Source organism: Hyla sarda, unplaced genomic scaffold (genome assembly GCF_029499605.1).
Source record: "Hyla sarda isolate aHylSar1 unplaced genomic scaffold, aHylSar1.hap1 scaffold_813, whole genome shotgun sequence".
NCBI lineage: Eukaryota > Metazoa > Chordata > Amphibia > Anura > Hylidae > Hyla > Hyla sarda.
The window spans coordinates 43458-65164 of NW_026610840.1; the positions used below are offsets into that span (position 1 = coordinate 43458).

The 21707-nt window shown below is 46.2% G+C and overlaps 9 non-coding genes across 9 annotated transcripts; all 9 read right to left on the reverse strand.

Annotated features, from left to right (window-relative positions):
- Positions 1-2260: 2260 nt before the first annotated feature.
- Positions 2261-2451, reverse strand: LOC130347171 (U2 spliceosomal RNA). The gene has a single exon (XR_008885150.1). It is a non-coding gene; the product is annotated as a U2 spliceosomal RNA (small nuclear RNA).
- A 2095-nt stretch (positions 2452-4546) lies between these two features.
- LOC130347172 (U2 spliceosomal RNA) lies at positions 4547-4737 on the reverse strand. The gene has a single exon (XR_008885151.1). It is a non-coding gene; the product is annotated as a U2 spliceosomal RNA (small nuclear RNA).
- Positions 4738-6823: 2086 nt separating this feature from the next.
- LOC130347173 (U2 spliceosomal RNA) lies at positions 6824-7014 on the reverse strand. Its single transcript, XR_008885152.1, has one exon. It is a non-coding gene; the product is annotated as a U2 spliceosomal RNA (small nuclear RNA).
- Positions 7015-9103: 2089 nt separating this feature from the next.
- On the reverse strand, positions 9104-9294 carry LOC130347174 (U2 spliceosomal RNA). The gene has a single exon (XR_008885153.1). It is a non-coding gene; the product is annotated as a U2 spliceosomal RNA (small nuclear RNA).
- Positions 9295-11367: 2073 nt separating this feature from the next.
- Positions 11368-11558, reverse strand: LOC130347175 (U2 spliceosomal RNA). Its single transcript, XR_008885154.1, has one exon. It is a non-coding gene; the product is annotated as a U2 spliceosomal RNA (small nuclear RNA).
- Positions 11559-13659: 2101 nt separating this feature from the next.
- On the reverse strand, positions 13660-13850 carry LOC130347176 (U2 spliceosomal RNA). The gene has a single exon (XR_008885155.1). It is a non-coding gene; the product is annotated as a U2 spliceosomal RNA (small nuclear RNA).
- Positions 13851-15940: 2090 nt separating this feature from the next.
- LOC130347178 (U2 spliceosomal RNA) lies at positions 15941-16131 on the reverse strand. The gene has a single exon (XR_008885156.1). It is a non-coding gene; the product is annotated as a U2 spliceosomal RNA (small nuclear RNA).
- Positions 16132-18222: 2091 nt separating this feature from the next.
- Positions 18223-18413, reverse strand: LOC130347179 (U2 spliceosomal RNA). Its single transcript, XR_008885157.1, has one exon. It is a non-coding gene; the product is annotated as a U2 spliceosomal RNA (small nuclear RNA).
- A 2090-nt stretch (positions 18414-20503) lies between these two features.
- LOC130347181 (U2 spliceosomal RNA) lies at positions 20504-20694 on the reverse strand. The gene has a single exon (XR_008885159.1). It is a non-coding gene; the product is annotated as a U2 spliceosomal RNA (small nuclear RNA).
- Positions 20695-21707: the final 1013 nt, after the last annotated feature.

The window sequence follows — 21707 nt, forward strand, 5'->3', positions numbered from 1 at the left end:
GGTCGCCATGGGGGATCGCCTTCCCGTTCTTTGTAAGTCCTCCTCCTATAGCAGCATGAGGCTTAAGACGGCTAAAAAACCGCCGATGCCTCAAGGCCGAAGGTTCGACGAACTCAGAGCCCCTTGACAAGATACAAGATCTTAGCCAAAAGGCCGAGAAGCGATAACCGTGAAAGGGGCGGGCCCAACAAGGTCCCCTTCATGGGCACTATCACTGCTTGCTGTCAGGGAGGCTGCCAGACAATTTTCCATGCACACTCTGGGCTGGGGGGCAGTCAACCACCAGTACACACAGCAGAACCTAAACCCATACCATTATTGCTAAGCAGCAAGACAGGGGCCCATTGCACTCCCACGGGGCCTTTTTAAATGCAATCCATAACCCGGATTTGCCAGGAACCCTTCTTACTCCTCCTACTTGCATGTGACACTGGGCTTAGGATCTGCATAGGAAACACACACACAAGCACACACCTACCTTTGTTGCCTGCAGATGCCTCCTTGGCTGTCCCCAAACGGTATCAAACCAACACCCACGGGAAGCTGTAAGCATAGAGGACATGCCTGCACCCCATTGGACTTACCTGTGTGGGTTAAATCCGGGTTATTTGACAACCTATGGCGGTGATGGTTCTGCTCAGGCAGAGCAGTGCTGATGCTCCTCATAAAGCTGTCGCTGCTGTGAAGGTTCTAGGTGACATCACAAATCCCTTTGGTTACATACACAACAAAGCTGGGTTGTTGTTGTTTACACTCTGCAAGGCCTGTGGAAGTGAGTGACATCATAGCACTGTAGTTCTGAGGGTTCAAGATGGATGCAACAATCTCCTGTTGCTTCTATGAAGGCCGTAATAGACGACATCACCAAACAGCTCCATAGTCACATACACAGCAAAGGAGAGATGTTGTTTACACCTAGTGATGTCAGTGGTATTGAGTGACATCACAGCACAGTGCTAAGGCTCCTGGGCCTGGACACAGCAGCGGCTGCAATATCTCAACGGAGAATACGTTTATATCTATGTGTGTGTGTGCGCATATATATATATATATATATATATATATATATATATATATATATATTTCTCCGCCGAAATCACTTTTAAACCCATTTCCACCTTTTTTTCCCTTCTCTTCCTCTTACTTTTTTTTCACGTTTTTTTACGTTTTTCTCCTTTTCGCCTCTTTTCTGGGCGTATTATTCTTCTTTTTCTTCTTTTTTTTCGTCTAATGCATACCCCATCAGTGCAGCAATGCTTATTCAATACCGCCAGCAGATGGAGACACTGGGGGATAATTTTCTAAGGATTTATACTGATTTTTCCTGTCTGAATTTGTCGCACAGAAAGTTGCAGGCCAAATATGTGTGACATTTCTGCGACTTTAGCTTCTAGAGCATTTTTACAACATTATACATAGGTGCTGAATACATAAAAAGCGACTGTTCAGCGACAGACAAGTCGCATCGGCTGAAAGTAGGCCAGAATGTCAGTCCATGTTGGAGCAGGTTTAGATACAGTCTAAAGCATAGATCTCAAAGTCTGTGCACAGAATTTAGCAAGGGCCTCGCACCTTCTGATGCATCAGGTAGGTGCACAATAGCATAGCCTAACCCTCTGTACTTTGGTCTATATTGATGCGGGACATAGACAGCCAGCTGATGACCAATCCATTAGTGCAATGGATGGCTGGAAGCATTTGTCTTTGCCTTTGCAATACCACAGAAGCAATGCATGGTCAATGTACAGCAATGACACACCTGTGTGAACAGCCAGGAGACCCCCCCCCCCCCCCCCCATGTTATGTTACATAGTTACATAGTTAGTACGGTCGAAAAAAGACATATGTCCATCACGTTCAACCAGGGAATTAAGGGGTAGGGGTGTGGCGCGATATTGGGGAAGGGATGAGATTTTATATTTCTTCATAAGCATTAATCTTATTTTGTCAATTAGGAACATTCAGCACCCACCCGCTATCAAGGCAGCTGCCTATCATGTCATGCCCTACCTGCACAGGTGTGCTGGCTACTCAAATGATCCAATTAAGGAGGCCATTTAGTCAGCAGCAGCAGAAGTCCTGTGCCTGGACGCTCCAACAGGGGCCAGACACAAGCAGAAGCAGAAGCAGCAGAAGCAGCAGCAGCACCACCTTTTGTTTTTTGGCTGCAGCAGCAGCAAGGCCCACAGGGCTGGCTAGCTGGCTAGCCAGCAAGCAGGTGGCAATGAAAGTAGGAATCTTTCTTTTTAACCCTGTAAGGGGGTGGTGCACTGTACCCGAAGATACTGCCATATCGGGTCAATGCATAGGGCGACGGAAGCAAGCTTCGAAATCGGCCCCCGTTCTCAAAAATCCATTTAATATATGGTCCCCAGATAGGGGACGTATCAGATATTAAACTGATAAGAACAGATACTACACTTGATCTTAGCCAAAAGGCCGAGAAGCGATAACCGTGAAAGGGGCGGGCCCAACAAGGTCCCCTTCATGGGCACTATCACTGCTTGCTGTCAGGGAGGCTGCCAGACAATTTTCCATGCACACTCTGGGCTGGGGGGCAGTCAACCACCAGTACACACAGCAGAACCTAAACCCATACCATTATTGCTAAGCAGCAAGACAGGGGCCCATTGCACTCCCACGGGGCCTTTTTAAATGCAATCCATAACCCGGATTTGCCAGGAACCCTTCTTACTCCTCCTACTTGCATGTGACACTGGGCTTAGGATCTGCATAGGAAACACACACACAAGCACACACCTACCTTTGTTGCCTGCAGATGCCTCCTTGGCTGTCCCCAAACGGTATCAAACCAACACCCACGGGAAGCTGTAAGCATAGAGGACATGCCTGCACCCCATTGGACTTACCTGTGTGGGTTAAATCCGGGTTATTTGACAACCTATGGCGGTGATGGTTCTGCTCAGGCAGAGCAGTGCTGATGCTCCTCATAAAGCTGTCGCTGCTGTGAAGGTTCTAGGTGACATCACAAATCCCTTTGGTTACATACACAACAAAGCTGGGTTGTTGTTGTTTACACTCTGCAAGGCCTGTGGAAGTGAGTGACATCATAGCACTGTAGTTCTGAGGGTTCAAGATGGATGCAACAATCTCCTGTTGCTTCTATGAAGGCCGTAATAGACGACATCACCAAACAGCTCCATAGTCACATACACAGCAAAGGAGAGATGTTGTTTACACCTAGTGATGTCAGTGGTATTGAGTGACATCACAGCACAGTGCTAAGGCTCCTGGGCCTGGACACAGCAGCGGCTGCAATATCTCAACGGAGAATACGTTTATATCTATGTGTGTGTGTGCGCATATATATATATATATATATATATATATATATATATATATATATATTTCTCCGCCGAAATCACTTTTAAACCCATTTCCACCTTTTTTTCCCTTCTCTTCCTCTTACTTTTTTTTCACGTTTTTTTACGTTTTTCTCCTTTTCGCCTCTTTTCTGGGCGTATTATTCTTCTTTTTCTTCTTTTTTTTCGTCTAATGCATACCCCATCAGTGCAGCAATGCTTATTCAATACCGCCAGCAGATGGAGACACTGGGGGATAATTTTCTAAGGATTTATACTGATTTTTCCTGTCTGAATTTGTCGCACAGAAAGTTGCAGGCCAAATATGTGTGACATTTCTGCGACTTTAGCTTCTAGAGCATTTTTACAACATTATACATAGGTGCTGAATACATAAAAAGCGACTGTTCAGCGACAGACAAGTCGCATCGGCTGAAAGTAGGCCAGAATGTCAGTCCATGTTGGAGCAGGTTTAGATACAGTCTAAAGCATAGATCTCAAAGTCTGTGCACAGAATTTAGCAAGGGCCTCGCACCTTCTGATGCATCAGGTAGGTGCACAATAGCATAGCCTAACCCTCTGTACTTTGGTCTATATTGATGCGGGACATAGACAGCCAGCTGATGACCAATCCATTAGTGCAATGGATGGCTGGAAGCATTTGTCTTTGCCTTTGCAATACCACAGAAGCAATGCATGGTCAATGTACAGCAATGACACACCTGTGTGAACAGCCAGGAGACCCCCCCCCCCCCCCCCCATGTTATGTTACATAGTTACATAGTTAGTACGGTCGAAAAAAGACATATGTCCATCACGTTCAACCAGGGAATTAAGGGGTAGGGGTGTGGCGCGATATTGGGGAAGGGATGAGATTTTATATTTCTTCATAAGCATTAATCTTATTTTGTCAATTAGGAACATTCAGCACCCACCCGCTATCAAGGCAGCTGCCTATCATGTCATGCCCTACCTGCACAGGTGTGCTGGCTACTCAAATGATCCAATTAAGGAGGCCATTTAGTCAGCAGCAGCAGAAGTCCTGTGCCTGGACGCTCCAACAGGGGCCAGACACAAGCAGAAGCAGAAGCAGCAGAAGCAGCAGCAGCACCACCTTTTGTTTTTTGGCTGCAGCAGCAGCAAGGCCCACAGGGCTGGCTAGCTGGCTAGCCAGCAAGCAGGTAGCAATGAAAGTAGGAATCTTTCTTTTTAACCCTGTAAGGGGGTGGTGCACTGTACCCGAAGATACTGCCATATCGGGTCAATGCATAGGGCGACGGAAGCAAGCTTCGAAATCGGCCCCCGTTCTCAAAAATCCATTTAATATATGGTCCCCAGATAGGGGACGTATCAGATATTAAACTGATAAGAACAGATACTACACTTGATCTTAGCCAAAAGGCCGAGAAGCGATAACCGTGAAAGGGGCGGGCCCAACAAGGTCCCCTTCATGGGCACTATCACTGCTTGCTGTCAGGGAGGCTGCCAGACAATTTTCCATGCACACTCTGGGCTGGGGGGCAGTCAACCACCAGTACACACAGCAGAACCTAAACCCATACCATTATTGCTAAGCAGCAAGACAGGGGCCCATTGCACTCCCACGGGGCCTTTTTAAATGCAATCCATAACCCGGATTTGCCAGGAACCCTTCTTACTCCTCCTACTTGCATGTGACACTGGGCTTAGGATCTGCATAGGAAACACACACACAAGCACACACCTACCTTTGTTGCCTGCAGATGCCTCCTTGGCTGTCCCCAAACGGTATCAAACCAACACCCACGGGAAGCTGTAAGCATAGAGGACATGCCTGCACCCCATTGGACTTACCTGTGTGGGTTAAATCCGGGTTATTTGACAACCTATGGCGGTGATGGTTCTGCTCAGGCAGAGCAGTGCTGATGCTCCTCATAAAGCTGTCGCTGCTGTGAAGGTTCTAGGTGACATCACAAATCCCTTTGGTTACATACACAACAAAGCTGGGTTGTTGTTGTTTACACTCTGCAAGGCCTGTGGAAGTGAGTGACATCATAGCACTGTAGTTCTGAGGGTTCAAGATGGATGCAACAATCTCCTGTTGCTTCTATGAAGGCCGTAATAGACGACATCACCAAACAGCTCCATAGTCACATACACAGCAAAGGAGAGATGTTGTTTACACCTAGTGATGTCAGTGGTATTGAGTGACATCACAGCACAGTGCTAAGGCTCCTGGGCCTGGACACAGCAGCGGCTGCAATATCTCAACGGAGAATACGTTTATATCTATGTGTGTGTGTGCGCATATATATATATATATATATATATATATATATATATTTCTCCGCCGAAATCACTTTTAAACCCATTTCCACCTTTTTTTCCCTTCTCTTCCTCTTACTTTTTTTTCACGTTTTTTTATGTTTTTCTCCTTTTCGCCTCTTTTCTGGGCGTATTATTCTTCTTTTTCTTCTTTTTTTTCGTCTAATGCATACCCCATCAGTGCAGCAATGCTTATTCAATACCGCCAGCAGATGGAGACACTGGGGGATAATTTTCTAAGGATTTATACTGATTTTTCCTGTCTGAATTTGTCGCACAGAAAGTTGCAGGCCAAATATGTGTGACATTTCTGCGACTTTAGCTTCTAGAGCATTTTTACAACATTATACATAGGTGCTGAATACATAAAAAGCGACTGTTCAGCGACAGACAAGTCGCATCGGCTGAAAGTAGGCCAGAATGTCAGTCCATGTTGGAGCAGGTTTAGATACAGTCTAAAGCATAGATCTCAAAGTCTGTGCACAGAATTTAGCAAGGGCCTCGCACCTTCTGATGCATCAGGTAGGTGCACAATAGCATAGCCTAACCCTCTGTACTTTGGTCTATATTGATGCGGGACATAGACAGCCAGCTGATGACCAATCCATTAGTGCAATGGATGGCTGGAAGCATTTGTCTTTGCCTTTGCAATACCACAGAAGCAATGCATGGTCAATGTACAGCAATGACACACCTGTGTGAACAGCCAGGAGACCCCCCCCCCCCCCCCCCCATGTTATGTTACATAGTTACATAGTTAGTACGGTCGAAAAAAGACATATGTCCATCACGTTCAACCAGGGAATTAAGGGGTAGGGGTGTGGCGCGATATTGGGGAAGGGATGAGATTTTATATTTCTTCATAAGCATTAATCTTATTTTGTCAATTAGGAACATTCAGCACCCACCCGCTATCAAGGCAGCTGCCTATCATGTCATGCCCTACCTGCACAGGTGTGCTGGCTACTCAAATGATCCAATTAAGGAGGCCATTTAGTCAGCAGCAGCAGAAGTCCTGTGCCTGGACGCTCCAACAGGGGCCAGACACAAGCAGAAGCAGAAGCAGCAGAAGCAGCAGCAGCACCACCTTTTGTTTTTTGGCTGCAGCAGCAGCAAGGCCCACAGGGCTGGCTAGCTGGCTAGCCAGCAAGCAGGTAGCAATGAAAGTAGGAATCTTTCTTTTTAACCCTGTAAGGGGGTGGTGCACTGTACCCGAAGATACTGCCATATCGGGTCAATGCATAGGGCGACGGAAGCAAGCTTCGAAATCGGCCCCCGTTCTCAAAAATCCATTTAATATATGGTCCCCAGATAGGGGACGTATCAGATATTAAACTGATAAGAACAGATACTACACTTGATCTTAGCCAAAAGGCCGAGAAGCGATAACCGTGAAAGGGGCGGGCCCAACAAGGTCCCCTTCATGGGCACTATCACTGCTTGCTGTCAGGGAGGCTGCCAGACAATTTTCCATGCACACTCTGGGCTGGGGGGCAGTCAACCACCAGTACACACAGCAGAACCTAAACCCATACCATTATTGCTAAGCAGCAAGACAGGGGCCCATTGCACTCCCACGGGGCCTTTTTAAATGCAATCCATAACCCGGATTTGCCAGGAACCCTTCTTACTCCTCCTACTTGCATGTGACACTGGGCTTAGGATCTGCATAGGAAACACACACACAAGCACACACCTACCTTTGTTGCCTGCAGATGCCTCCTTGGCTGTCCCCAAACGGTATCAAACCAACACCCACGGGAAGCTGTAAGCATAGAGGACATGCCTGCACCCCATTGGACTTACCTGTGTGGGTTAAATCCGGGTTATTTGACAACCTATGGCGGTGATGGTTCTGCTCAGGCAGAGCAGTGCTGATGCTCCTCATAAAGCTGTCGCTGCTGTGAAGGTTCTAGGTGACATCACAAATCCCTTTGGTTACATACACAACAAAGCTGGGTTGTTGTTGTTTACACTCTGCAAGGCCTGTGGAAGTGAGTGACATCATAGCACTGTAGTTCTGAGGGTTCAAGATGGATGCAACAATCTCCTGTTGCTTCTATGAAGGCCGTAATAGACGACATCACCAAACAGCTCCATAGTCACATACACAGCAAAGGAGAGATGTTGTTTACACCTAGTGATGTCAGTGGTATTGAGTGACATCACAGCACAGTGCTAAGGCTCCTGGGCCTGGACACAGCAGCGGCTGCAATATCTCAACGGAGAATACGTTTATATCTATGTGTGTGTGTGCGCATATATATATATATATATATATATATATATATATATATATATTTCTCCGCCGAAATCACTTTTAAACCCATTTCCACCTTTTTTTCCCTTCTCTTCCTCTTACTTTTTTTTCACGTTTTTTTACGTTTTTCTCCTTTTCGCCTCTTTTCTGGGCGTATTATTCTTCTTTTTCTTCTTTTTTTTCGTCTAATGCATACCCCATCAGTGCAGCAATGCTTATTCAATACCGCCAGCAGATGGAGACACTGGGGGATAATTTTCTAAGGATTTATACTGATTTTTCCTGTCTGAATTTGTCGCACAGAAAGTTGCAGGCCAAATATGTGTGACATTTCTGCGACTTTAGCTTCTAGAGCATTTTTACAACATTATACATAGGTGCTGAATACATAAAAAGCGACTGTTCAGCGACAGACAAGTCGCATCGGCTGAAAGTAGGCCAGAATGTCAGTCCATGTTGGAGCAGGTTTAGATACAGTCTAAAGCATAGATCTCAAAGTCTGTGCACAGAATTTAGCAAGGGCCTCGCACCTTCTGATGCATCAGGTAGGTGCACAATAGCATAGCCTAACCCTCTGTACTTTGGTCTATATTGATGCGGGACATAGACAGCCAGCTGATGACCAATCCATTAGTGCAATGGATGGCTGGAAGCATTTGTCTTTGCCTTTGCAATACCACAGAAGCAATGCATGGTCAATGTACAGCAATGACACACCTGTGTGAACAGCCAGGAGACCCCCCCCCCCCCCCCATGTTATGTTACATAGTTACATAGTTAGTACGGTCGAAAAAAGACATATGTCCATCACGTTCAACCAGGGAATTAAGGGGTAGGGGTGTGGCGCGATATTGGGGAAGGGATGAGATTTTATATTTCTTCATAAGCATTAATCTTATTTTGTCAATTAGGAACATTCAGCACCCACCCGCTATCAAGGCAGCTGCCTATCATGTCATGCCCTACCTGCACAGGTGTGCTGGCTACTCAAATGATCCAATTAAGGAGGCCATTTAGTCAGCAGCAGCAGAAGTCCTGTGCCTGGACGCTCCAACAGGGGCCAGACACAAGCAGAAGCAGAAGCAGCAGAAGCAGCAGCAGCACCACCTTTTGTTTTTTGGCTGCAGCAGCAGCAAGGCCCACAGGGCTGGCTAGCTGGCTAGCCAGCAAGCAGGTAGCAATGAAAGTAGGAATCTTTCTTTTTAACCCTGTAAGGGGGTGGTGCACTGTACCCGAAGATACTGCCATATCGGGTCAATGCATAGGGCGACGGAAGCAAGCTTCGAAATCGGCCCCCGTTCTCAAAAATCCATTTAATATATGGTCCCCAGATAGGGGACGTATCAGATATTAAACTGATAAGAACAGATACTACACTTGATCTTAGCCAAAAGGCCGAGAAGCGATAACCGTGAAAGGGGCGGGCCCAACAAGGTCCCCTTCATGGGCACTATCACTGCTTGCTGTCAGGGAGGCTGCCAGACAATTTTCCATGCACACTCTGGGCTGGGGGGCAGTCAACCACCAGTACACACAGCAGAACCTAAACCCATACCATTATTGCTAAGCAGCAAGACAGGGGCCCATTGCACTCCCACGGGGCCTTTTTAAATGCAATCCATAACCCGGATTTGCCAGGAACCCTTCTTACTCCTCCTACTTGCATGTGACACTGGGCTTAGGATCTGCATAGGAAACACACACACAAGCACACACCTACCTTTGTTGCCTGCAGATGCCTCCTTGGCTGTCCCCAAACGGTATCAAACCAACACCCACGGGAAGCTGTAAGCATAGAGGACATGCCTGCACCCCATTGGACTTACCTGTGTGGGTTAAATCCGGGTTATTTGACAACCTATGGCGGTGATGGTTCTGCTCAGGCAGAGCAGTGCTGATGCTCCTCATAAAGCTGTCGCTGCTGTGAAGGTTCTAGGTGACATCACAAATCCCTTTGGTTACATACACAACAAAGCTGGGTTGTTGTTGTTTACACTCTGCAAGGCCTGTGGAAGTGAGTGACATCATAGCACTGTAGTTCTGAGGGTTCAAGATGGATGCAACAATCTCCTGTTGCTTCTATGAAGGCCGTAATAGACGACATCACCAAACAGCTCCATAGTCACATACACAGCAAAGGAGAGATGTTGTTTACACCTAGTGATGTCAGTGGTATTGAGTGACATCACAGCACAGTGCTAAGGCTCCTGGGCCTGGACACAGCAGCGGCTGCAATATCTCAACGGAGAATACGTTTATATCTATGTGTGTGTGTGCGCATATATATATATATATATATATATATATATATATATATATATATTCTCCGCCGAAATCACTTTTAAACCCATTTCCACCTTTTTTTCCCTTCTCTTCCTCTTACTTTTTTTTCACGTTTTTTTACGTTTTTCTCCTTTTCGCCTCTTTTCTGGGCGTATTATTCTTCTTTTTCTTCTTTTTTTTCGTCTAATGCATACCCCATCAGTGCAGCAATGCTTATTCAATACCGCCAGCAGATGGAGACACTGGGGGATAATTTTCTAAGGATTTATACTGATTTTTCCTGTCTGAATTTGTCGCACAGAAAGTTGCAGGCCAAATATGTGTGACATTTCTGCGACTTTAGCTTCTAGAGCATTTTTACAACATTATACATAGGTGCTGAATACATAAAAAGCGACTGTTCAGCGACAGACAAGTCGCATCGGCTGAAAGTAGGCCAGAATGTCAGTCCATGTTGGAGCAGGTTTAGATACAGTCTAAAGCATAGATCTCAAAGTCTGTGCACAGAATTTAGCAAGGGCCTCGCACCTTCTGATGCATCAGGTAGGTGCACAATAGCATAGCCTAACCCTCTGTACTTTGGTCTATATTGATGCGGGACATAGACAGCCAGCTGATGACCAATCCATTAGTGCAATGGATGGCTGGAAGCATTTGTCTTTGCCTTTGCAATACCACAGAAGCAATGCATGGTCAATGTACAGCAATGACACACCTGTGTGAACAGCCAGGAGACCCCCCCCATGTTATGTTACATAGTTACATAGTTAGTACGGTCGAAAAAAGACATATGTCCATCACGTTCAACCAGGGAATTAAGGGGTAGGGGTGTGGCGCGATATTGGGGAAGGGATGAGATTTTATATTTCTTCATAAGCATTAATCTTATTTTGTCAATTAGGAACATTCAGCACCCACCCGCTATCAAGGCAGCTGCCTATCATGTCATGCCCTACCTGCACAGGTGTGCTGGCTACTCAAATGATCCAATTAAGGAGGCCATTTAGTCAGCAGCAGCAGAAGTCCTGTGCCTGGACGCTCCAACAGGGGCCAGACACAAGCAGAAGCAGAAGCAGCAGCAGCACCACCTTTTGTTTTTTGGCTGCAGCAGCAGCAAGGCCCACAGGGCTGGCTAGCTGGCTAGCCAGCAAGCAGGTAGCAATGAAAGTAGGAATCTTTCTTTTTAACCCTGTAAGGGGGTGGTGCACTGTACCCGAAGATACTGCCATATCGGGTCAATGCATAGGGCGACGGAAGCAAGCTTCGAAATCGGCCCCCGTTCTCAAAAATCCATTTAATATATGGTCCCCAGATAGGGGACGTATCAGATATTAAACTGATAAGAACAGATACTACACTTGATCTTAGCCAAAAGGCCGAGAAGCGATAACCGTGAAAGGGGCGGGCCCAACAAGGTCCCCTTCATGGGCACTATCACTGCTTGCTGTCAGGGAGGATGCCAGACAATTTTCCATGCACACTCTGGGCTGGGGGGCAGTCAACCACCAGTACACACAGCAGAACCTAAACCCATACCATTATTGCTAAGCAGCAAGACAGGGGCCCATTGCACTCCCACGGGGCCTTTTTAAATGCAATCCATAACCCGGATTTGCCAGGAACCCTTCTTACTCCTCCTACTTGCATGTGACACTGGGCTTAGGATCTGCATAGGAAACACACACACAAGCACACACCTACCTTTGTTGCCTGCAGATGCCTCCTTGGCTGTCCCCAAACGGTATCAAACCAACACCCACGGGAAGCTGTAAGCATAGAGGACATGCCTGCACCCCATTGGACTTACCTGTGTGGGTTAAATCCGGGTTATTTGACAACCTATGGCGGTGATGGTTCTGCTCAGGCAGAGCAGTGCTGATGCTCCTCATAAAGCTGTCGCTGCTGTGAAGGTTCTAGGTGACATCACAAATCCCTTTGGTTACATACACAACAAAGCTGGGTTGTTGTTGTTTACACTCTGCAAGGCCTGTGGAAGTGAGTGACATCATAGCACTGTAGTTCTGAGGGTTCAAGATGGATGCAACAATCTCCTGTTGCTTCTATGAAGGCCGTAATAGACGACATCACCAAACAGCTCCATAGTCACATACACAGCAAAGGAGAGATGTTGTTTACACCTAGTGATGTCAGTGGTATTGAGTGACATCACAGCACAGTGCTAAGGCTCCTGGGCCTGGACACAGCAGCGGCTGCAATATCTCAACGGAGAATACGTTTATATCTATGTGTGTGTGTGCGCATATATATATATATATATATATATATATATATATATATATATATATATATATATTTCTCCGCCGAAATCACTTTTAAACCCATTTCCACCTTTTTTTCCCTTCTCTTCCTCTTACTTTTTTTTCACGTTTTTTTACGTTTTTCTCCTTTTCGCCTCTTTTCTGGGCGTATTATTCTTCTTTTTCTTCTTTTTTTTCGTCTAATGTATACCCCATCAGTGCAGCAATGCTTATTCAATACCGCCAGCAGATGGAGACACTGGGGGATAATTTTCTAAGGATTTATACTGATTTTTCCTGTCTGAATTTGTCGCACAGAAAGTTGCAGGCCAAATATGTGTGACATTTCTGCGACTTTAGCTTCTAGAGCATTTTTACAACATTATACATAGGTGCTGAATACATAAAAAGCGACTGTTCAGCGACAGACAAGTCGCATCGGCTGAAAGTAGGCCAGAATGTCAGTCCATGTTGGAGCAGGTTTAGATACAGTCTAAAGCATAGATCTCAAAGTCTGTGCACAGAATTTAGCAAGGGCCTCGCACCTTCTGATGCATCAGGTAGGTGCACAATAGCATAGCCTAACCCTCTGTACTTTGGTCTATATTGATGCGGGACATAGACAGCCAGCTGATGACCAATCCATTAGTGCAATGGATGGCTGGAAGCATTTGTCTTTGCCTTTGCAATACCACAGAAGCAATGCATGGTCAATGTACAGCAATGACACACCTGTGTGAACAGCCAGGAGACCCCCCCCCCCCCCCCATGTTATGTTACATAGTTACATAGTTAGTACGGTCGAAAAAAGACATATGTCCATCACGTTCAACCAGGGAATTAAGGGGTAGGGGTGTGGCGCGATATTGGGGAAGGGATGAGATTTTATATTTCTTCATAAGCATTAATCTTATTTTGTCAATTAGGAACATTCAGCACCCACCCGCTATCAAGGCAGCTGCCTATCATGTCATGCCCTACCTGCACAGGTGTGCTGGCTACTCAAATGATCCAATTAAGGAGGCCATTTAGTCAGCAGCAGCAGAAGTCCTGTGCCTGGACGCTCCAACAGGGGCCAGACACAAGCAGAAGCAGAAGCAGCAGAAGCAGCAGCAGCACCACCTTTTGTTTTTTGGCTGCAGCAGCAGCAAGGCCCACAGGGCTGGCTAGCTGGCTAGCCAGCAAGCAGGTAGCAATGAAAGTAGGAATCTTTCTTTTTAACCCTGTAAGGGGGTGGTGCACTGTACCCGAAGATACTGCCATATCGGGTCAATGCATAGGGCGACGGAAGCAAGCTTCGAAATCGGCCCCCGTTCTCAAAAATCCATTTAATATATGGTCCCCAGATAGGGGACGTATCAGATATTAAACTGATAAGAACAGATACTACACTTGATCTTAGCCAAAAGGCCGAGAAGCGATAACCGTGAAAGGGGCGGGCCCAACAAGGTCCCCTTCATGGGCACTATCACTGCTTGCTGTCAGGGAGGCTGCCAGACAATTTTCCATGCACACTCTGGGCTGGGGGGCAGCAACCACCAGTACACACAGCAGAACCTAAACCCATACCATTATTGCTAAGCAGCAAGACAGGGGCCCATTGCACTCCCACGGGGCCTTTTTAAATGCAATCCATAACCCGGATTTGCCAGGAACCCTTCTTACTCCTCCTACTTGCATGTGACACTGGGCTTAGGATCTGCATAGGAAACACACACACAAGCACACACCTACCTTTGTTGCCTGCAGATGCCTCCTTGGCTGTCCCCAAACGGTATCAAACCAACACCCACGGGAAGCTGTAAGCATAGAGGACATGCCTGCACCCCATTGGACTTACCTGTGTGGGTTAAATCCGGGTTATTTGACAACCTATGGCGGTGATGGTTCTGCTCAGGCAGAGCAGTGCTGATGCTCCTCATAAAGCTGTCGCTGCTGTGAAGGTTCTAGGTGACATCACAAATCCCTTTGGTTACATACACAACAAAGCTGGGTTGTTGTTGTTTACACTCTGCAAGGCCTGTGGAAGTGAGTGACATCATAGCACTGTAGTTCTGAGGGTTCAAGATGGATGCAACAATCTCCTGTTGCTTCTATGAAGGCCGTAATAGACGACATCACCAAACAGCTCCATAGTCACATACACAGCAAAGGAGAGATGTTGTTTACACCTAGTGATGTCAGTGGTATTGAGTGACATCACAGCACAGTGCTAAGGCTCCTGGGCCTGGACACAGCAGCGGCTGCAATATCTCAACGGAGAATACGTTTATATCTATGTGTGTGTGTGCGCTATATATATATATATATATATATATATATATATATATATATATATATTTCTCCGCCGAAATCACTTTTAAACCCATTTCCACCTTTTTTTCCCTTCTCTTCCTCTTACTTTTTTTTCACGTTTTTTTACGTTTTTCTCCTTTTCGCCTCTTTTCTGGGCGTATTATTCTTCTTTTTCTTCTTTTTTTTCGTCTAATGCATACCCCATCAGTGCAGCAATGCTTATTCAATACCGCCAGCAGATGGAGACACTGGGGGATAATTTTCTAAGGATTTATACTGATTTTTCCTGTCTGAATTTGTCGCACAGAAAGTTGCAGGCCAAATATGTGTGACATTTCTGCGACTTTAGCTTCTAGAGCATTTTTACAACATTATACATAGGTGCTGAATACATAAAAAGCGACTGTTCAGCGACAGACAAGTCGCATCGGCTGAAAGTAGGCCAGAATGTCAGTCCATGTTGGAGCAGGTTTAGATACAGTCTAAAGCATAGATCTCAAAGTCTGTGCACAGAATTTAGCAAGGGCCTCGCACCTTCTGATGCATCAGGTAGGTGCACAATAGCATAGCCTAACCCTCTGTACTTTGGTCTATATTGATGCGGGACATAGACAGCCAGCTGATGACCAATCCATTAGTGCAATGGATGGCTGGAAGCATTTGTCTTTGCCTTTGCAATACCACAGAAGCAATGCATGGTCAATGTACAGCAATGACACACCTGTGTGAACAGCCAGGAGACCCCCCCCCCCCCATGTTATGTTACATAGTTACATAGTTAGTACGGTCGAAAAAAGACATATGTCCATCACGTTCAACCAGGGAATTAAGGGGTAGGGGTGTGGCGCGATATTGGGGAAGGGATGAGATTTTATATTTCTTCATAAGCATTAATCTTATTTTGTCAATTAGGAACATTCAGCACCCACCCGCTATCAAGGCAGCTGCCTATCATGTCATGCCCTACCTGCACAGGTGTGCTGGCTACTCAAATGATCCAATTAAGGAGGCCATTTAGTCAGCAGCAGCAGAAGTCCTGTGCCTGGACGCTCCAACAGGGGCCAGACACAAGCAGAAGCAGAAGCAGCAGAAGCAGCAGCAGCACCACCTTTTGTTTTTTGGCTGCAGCAGCAGCAAGGCCCACAGGGCTGGCTAGCTGGCTAGCCAGCAAGCAGGTAGCAATGAAAGTAGGAATCTTTCTTTTTAACCCTGTAAGGGGGTGGTGCACTGTACCCGAAGATACTGCCATATCGGGTCAATGCATAGGGCGACGGAAGCAAGCTTCGAAATCGGCCCCCGTTCTCAAAAATCCATTTAATATATGGTCCCCAGATAGGGGACGTATCAGATATTAAACTGATAAGAACAGATACTACACTTGATCTTAGCCAAAAGGCCGAGAAGCGATAACCGTGAAAGGGGCGGGCCCAACAAGGTCCCCTTCATGGGCACTATCACTGCTTGCTGTCAGGGAGGCTGCCAGACAATTTTCCATGCACACTCTGGGCTGGGGGGCAGTCAACCACCAGTACACACAGCAGAACCTAAACCCATACCATTATTGCTAAGCAGCAAGACAGGGGCCCATTGCACTCCCACGGGGCCTTTTTAAATGCAATCCATAACCCGGATTTGCCAGGAACCCTTCTTACTCCTCCTACTTGCATGTGACACTGGGCTTAGGATCTGCATAGGAAACACACACACAAGCACACACCTACCTTTGTTGCCTGCAGATGCCTCCTTGGCTGTCCCCAAACGGTATCAAACCAACACCCACGGGAAGCTGTAAGCATAGAGGACATGCCTGCACCCCATTGGACTTACCTGTGTGGGTTAAATCCGGGTTATTTGACAACCTATGGCGGTGATGGTTCTGCTCAGGCAGAGCAGTGCTGATGCTCCTCATAAAGCTGTCGCTGCTGTGAAGGTTCTAGGTGACATCACAAATCCCTTTGGTTACATACACAACAAAGCTGGGTTGTTGTTGTTTACACTCTGCAAGGCCTGTGGAAGTGAGTGACATCATAGCACTGTAGTTCTGAGGGTTCAAGATGGATGCAACAATCTCCTGTTGCTTCTATGAAGGCCGTAATAGACGACATCACCAAACAGCTCCATAGTCACATACACAGCAAAGGAGAGATGTTGTTTACACCTAGTGATGTCAGTGGTATTGAGTGACATCACAGCACAGTGCTAAGGCTCCTGGGCCTGGACACAGCAGCGGCTGCAATATCTCAACGGAGAATACGTTTATATCTATGTGTGTGTGTGCGCATATATATATATATATATATATATATATATATATATATATATATATTTCTCCGCCGAAATCACTTTTAAACCCATTTCCACCTTTTTTTCCCTTCTCTTCCTCTTACTTTTTTTTCACGTTTTTTTACGTTTTTCTCCTTTTCGCCTCTTTTCTGGGCGTATTATTCTTCTTTTTCTTCTTTTTTTTCGTCTAATGCATACCCCATCAGTGCAGCAATGCTTATTCAATACCGCCAGCAGATGGAGACACTGGGGGATAATTTTCTAAGGATTTATACTGATTTTTCCTGTCTGAATTTGTCGCACAGAAAGTTGCAGGCCAAATATGTGTGACATTTCTGCGACTTTAGCTTCTAGAGCATTTTTACAACATTATACATAGGTGCTGAATACATAAAAAGCGACTGTTCAGCGACAGACAAGTCGCATCGGCTGAAAGTAGGCCAGAATGTCAGTCCATGTTGGAGCAGGTTTAGATACAGTCTAAAGCATAGATCTCAAAGTCTGTGCACAGAATTTAGCAAGGGCCTCGCACCTTCTGATGCATCAGGTAGGTGCACAATAGCATAGCCTAACCCTCTGTACTTTGGTCTATATTGATGCGGGACATAGACAGCCAGCTGATGACCAATCCATTAGTGCAATGGATGGCTGGAAGCATTTGTCTTTGCCTTTGCAATACCACAGAAGCAATGCATGGTCAATGTACAGCAATGACACACCTGTGTGAACAGCCAGGAGACCCCCCCCCCCCCCATGTTATGTTACATAGTTACATAGTTAGTACGGTCGAAAAAAGACATATGTCCATCACGTTCAACCAGGGAATTAAGGGGTAGGGGTGTGGCGCGATATTGGGGAAGGGATGAGATTTTATATTTCTTCATAAGCATTAATCTTATTTTGTCAATTAGGAACATTCAGCACCCACCCGCTATCAAGGCAGCTGCCTATCATGTCATGCCCTACCTGCACAGGTGTGCTGGCTACTCAAATGATCCAATTAAGGAGGCCATTTAGTCAGCAGCAGCAGAAGTCCTGTGCCTGGACGCTCCAACAGGGGCCAGACACAAGCAGAAGCAGAAGCAGCAGAAGCAGCAGCAGCACCACCTTTTGTTTTTTGGCTGCAGCAGCAGCAAGGCCCACAGGGCTGGCTAGCTGGCTAGCCAGCAAGCAGGTAGCAATGAAAGTAGGAATCTTTCTTTTTAACCCTGTAAGGGGGTGGTGCACTGTACCCGAAGATACTGCCATATCGGGTCAATGCATAGGGCGACGGAAGCAAGCTTCGAAATCGGCCCCCGTTCTCAAAAATCCATTTAATATATGGTCCCCAGATAGGGGACGTATCAGATATTAAACTGATAAGAACAGATACTACACTTGATCTTAGCCAAAAGGCCGAGAAGCGATAACCGTGAAAGGGGCGGGCCCAACAAGGTCCCCTTCATGGGCACTATCACTGCTTGCTGTCAGGGAGGCTGCCAGACAATTTTCCATGCACACTCTGGGCTGGGGGGCAGTCAACCACCAGTACACACAGCAGAACCTAAACCCATACCATTATTGCTAAGCAGCAAGACAGGGGCCCATTGCACTCCCACGGGGCCTTTTTAAATGCAATCCATAACCCGGATTTGCCAGGAACCCTTCTTACTCCTCCTACTTGCATGTGACACTGGGCTTAGGATCTGCATAGGAAACACACACACAAGCACACACCTACCTTTGTTGCCTGCAGATGCCTCCTTGGCTGTCCCCAAACGGTATCAAACCAACACCCACGGGAAGCTGTAAGCATAGAGGACATGCCTGCACCCCATTGGACTTACCTGTGTGGGTTAAATCCGGGTTATTTGACAACCTATGGCGGTGATGGTTCTGCTCAGGCAGAGCAGTGCTGATGCTCCTCATAAAGCTGTCGCTGCTGTGAAGGTTCTAGGTGACATCACAAATCCCTTTGGTTACATACACAACAAAGCTGGGTTGTTGTTGTTTACACTCTGCAAGGCCTGTGGAAGTGAGTGACATCATAGCACTGTAGTTCTGAGGGTTCAAGATGGATGCAACAATCTCCTGTTGCTTCTATGAAGGCCGTAATAGACGACATCACCAAACAGCTCCATAGTCACATACACAGCAAAGGAGAGATGTTGTTTACACCTAGTGATGTCAGTGGTATTGAGTGACATCACAGCACAGTGCTAAGGCTCCTGGGCCTGGACACAGCAGCGGCTGCAATATCTCAACGGAGAATACGTTTATATCTATGTGTGTGTGTGCGCATATATATATATATATATATATATATATATATATATATATATATATTTCTCCGCCGAAATCACTTTTAAACCCATTTCCACCTTTTTTTCCCTTCTCTTCCTCTTACTTTTTTTTCACGTTTTTTTACGTTTTTCTCCTTTTCGCCTCTTTTCTGGGCGTATTATTCTTCTTTTTCTTCTTTTTTTTCGTCTAATGCATACCCCATCAGTGCAGCAATGCTTATTCAATACCGCCAGCAGATGGAGACACTGGGGGATAATTTTCTAAGGATTTATACTGATTTTTCCTGTCTGAATTTGTCGCACAGAAAGTTGCAGGCCAAATATGTGTGACATTTCTGCGACTTTAGCTTCTAGAGCATTTTTACAACATTATACATAGGTGCTGAATACATAAAAAGCGACTGTTCAGCGACAGACAAGTCGCATCGGCTGAAAGTAGGCCAGAATGTCAGTCCATGTTGGAGCAGGTTTAGATACAGTCTAAAGCATAGATCTCAAAGTCTGTGCACAGAATTTAGCAAGGGCCTCGCACCTTCTGATGCATCAGGTAGGTGCACAATAGCATAGCCTAACCCTCTGTACTTTGGTCTATATTGATGCGGGACATAGACAGCCAGCTGATGACCAATCCATTAGTGCAATGGATGGCTGGAAGCATTTGTCTTTGCCTTTGCAATACCACAGAAGCAATGCATGGTCAATGTACAGCAATGACACACCTGTGTGAACAGCCAGGAGACCCCCCCCCCCCCATGTTATGTTACATAGTTACATAGTTAGTACGGTCGAAAAAAGACATATGTCCATCACGTTCAACCAGGGAATTAAGGGGTAGGGGTGTGGCGCGATATTGGGGAAGGGATGAGATTTTATATTTCTTCATAAGCATTAATCTTATTTTGTCAATTAGGAACATTCAGCACCCACCCGCTATCAAGGCAGCTGCCTATCATGTCATGCCCTACCTGCACAGGTGTGCTGGCTACTCAAATGATCCAATTAAGGAGGCCATTTAGTCAGCAGCAGCAGAAGTCCTGTGCCTGGACGCTCCAACAGGGGCCAGACACAAGCAGAAGCAGAAGCAGCAGAAGCAGCAGCAGCACCACCTTTTGTTTTTTGGCTGCAGCAGCAGCAAGGCCCACAGGGCTGGCTAGCTGGCTAGCCAGCAAGCAGGTAGCAATGAAAGTAGGAATCTTTCTTTTTAACCCTGTAAGGGGGTGGTGCACTGTACCCGAAGATACTGCCATATCGGGTCAATGCATAGGGCGACGGAAGCAAGCTTCGAAATCGGCCCCCGTTCTCAAAAATCCATTTAATATATGGTCCCCAGATAGGGGACGTATCAGATATTAAACTGATAAGAACAGATACTACACTTGATCTTAGCCAAAAGGCCGAGAAGCGATAACCGTGAAAGGGGCGGGCCCAACAAGGTCCCCTTCATGGGCACTATCACTGCTTGCTGTCAGGGAGGCTGCCAGACAATTTTCCATGCACACTCTGGGCTGGGGGGCAGTCAACCACCAGTACACACAGCAGAACCTAAACCCATACCATTATTGCTAAGCAGCAAGACAGGGGCCCATTGCACTCCCACGGGGCCTTTTTAAATGCAATCCATAACCCGGATTTGCCAGGAACCCTTCTTACTCCTCCTACTTGCATGTGACACTGGGCTTAGGATCTGCATAGGAAACACACACACAAGCACACACCTACCTTTGTTGCCTGCAGATGCCTCCTTGGCTGTCCCCAAACGGTATCAAACCAACACCCACGGGAAGCTGTAAGCATAGAGGACATGCCTGCACCCCATTGGACTTACCTGTGTGGGTTAAATCCGGGTTATTTGACAACCTATGGCGGTGATGGTTCTGCTCAGGCAGAGCAGTGCTGATGCTCCTCATAAAGCTGTCGCTGCTGTGAAGGTTCTAGGTGACATCACAAATCCCTTTGGTTACATACACAACAAAGCTGGGTTGTTGTTGTTTACACTCTGCAAGGCCTGTGGAAGTGAGTGACATCATAGCACTGTAGTTCTGAGGGTTCAAGATGGATGCAACAATCTCCTGTTGCTTCTATGAAGGCCGTAATAGACGACATCACCAAACAGCTCCATAGTCACATACACAGCAAAGGAGAGATGTTGTTTACACCTAGTGATGTCAGTGGTATTGAGTGACATCACAGCACAGTGCTAAGGCTCCTGGGCCTGGACACAGCAGCGGCTGCAATATCTCAACGGAGAATACGTTTATATCTATGTGTGTGTGTGCGCATATATATATATATATATATATATATATATATATATATATATATATATATCTCCGCCGAAATCACTTTTAAACCCATTTCCACCTTTTTTTCCCTTCTCTTCCTCTTACTTTTTTTTCACGTTTTTTTACGTTTTTCTCCT